General features: G+C 34.3%; 1 protein-coding gene and 1 long non-coding RNA gene across 4 annotated transcripts in view; both read right to left on the bottom strand.

Annotated features, from left to right (window-relative positions):
• Window positions 1–1,537, bottom strand: part of LOC105314534 (uncharacterized membrane protein C776.05-like) — a 6,176-nt gene that overhangs the window by 3,330 nt on the left and 1,309 nt on the right. The gene's annotated exons all lie outside the window — the stretch shown is intronic.
• Window positions 7–1,531, bottom strand: LOC109586650 (uncharacterized). 3 transcript variants are annotated; one of them, XR_002187144.1, is made up of 6 exons: window positions 1,437–1,531; window positions 1,187–1,386; window positions 509–820; window positions 367–465; window positions 237–327; window positions 7–189 (listed from the first exon to the last, which is right to left on the bottom strand). It is a non-coding gene; the product is annotated as an uncharacterized LOC109586650 (long non-coding RNA). The 3 variants fall into 3 exon arrangements; XR_002187145.1 differs by having other exon boundaries at window positions 237–319; XR_002187143.1 differs by having other exon boundaries at window positions 237–465.

Raw genomic sequence — 1,537 nt, 5'->3', positions numbered from 1 at the left:
CAGTGATCATCCCAGCTAGAAATCCTGTTACTAATGCCTCAAAAACAAACACAGTATAGATGATGGTGTCTACCCTTGAGTCCTTCATCTCATGGAATCTCTCAATAGCAACAATATCTTCATGTATTGACTGCATCCTATCATACTCAAACTGGTTCCTAATGTATACAGCATCAGTACCAGTCTCTCCTAATGAGGTATCATTAGTGTATCAATTGCTGCTATCTAGAACTTACCATTGCTATCTTTGTTAGCAAACATTCCCTTTCTTGGCTTTCTCTCTATTTCTCCTTTCCTTCAATTATTAAGGGCCAAATTCCTTCAACACTATAGTATATGAGTCAAATTAGGCTGACTATTACTAACTTATAGAAGGGATAGCAACCAGAAAACAGCTCCAACTACATGTCTTGACTGTTATTAAATCAGTCTTGCACGTAGTCAGCCTGTGACCCCAGAGGCTGGCTATGTGAAACTATAATTGAATTACTATTATTTATTTAGTTACTTTAATATTGTATTATAGGAGTTTATGGTACTTCACTGTACGACTATACTTCAAAACAACTCCATACATAGTACAGTGGTCTATATGATGACACTGGTTAACACATTGAAATAAATTGTAATTCAATTAATGATGCACTGGGATAATAACAAAATGACATATTAGCTACTCAGTATAAACTGTATAATTCATTCGTTTTTCTTTTCTTCATTTTTATAATATTCTTTCCCAACAACCTTGATATAGAAAGTAGCTCCATTGTAACAGGCAACCAGGAGAAACCCCAGAAAGAAAATGTAATTATACACTAAACTAAAAATAAGATAGTGAACAAGATGAGGTAGTTGAGTTTTGCAAATCATAAAAAATTAATCAGTCAATCTCTCTACAGTCAGACCCCGTTTACACTAATCCACTTCAATGAATCCGGATTGTTTTTGCTATTATTCGTTTCAGGTGTTTACACTAATCCACTGAGCAGCTGTGCTTTCATAAGATTTATCATTCGTTTATAGAAGTATCCACTTTGGTATCCGTTTACATTTTGCTTGGAATAGGGATGCTTTTTCATGTATTAGTGTAAACAAAAGCTGTATCAGAATCAAAAAGTCTCCGTTTACATATGAAAATGAATTAGTGTAAACAGAGTCTCAGTCAGTAGTGGGTGCATGTACTTACGATATGTAGCATAAGTATGCTAGTATGAAGAAGAGGCATCCCATTACTGTGTAAGCAACAAAGTACATTTGTTTCTGATACTTTAGCCCCAGACAGTTAGTAATTAAATATATAAGACCGCCTTTCTTCTCTTGTGACATTATTGTGAATGCTGTCATGTATTTCTTCTCTTTTATAATCTTTTCCTTCCAATAGAACACCTATACATTAGTTATGAATGTCAACTCATTAGTACCAGTAGATAACTTACTATTAGTACATAGTATGATAACCATATTCCATATATTATTGATGGATAGAGTAGCAGTTCATCCCAACCAATGCTGTTACATCCATTAACTCCAGGCTCTG

The sequence above is a fragment of the Amphimedon queenslandica genome, unplaced genomic scaffold, assembly GCF_000090795.2.
Source record: "Amphimedon queenslandica unplaced genomic scaffold, v1.1 AMPQUscaffold_12820, whole genome shotgun sequence".
NCBI lineage: Eukaryota > Metazoa > Porifera > Demospongiae > Haplosclerida > Niphatidae > Amphimedon > Amphimedon queenslandica.
Note: the sequence above shows the minus strand (reverse complement) of the source record. Positions and strands in the feature narration are given on the sequence as shown.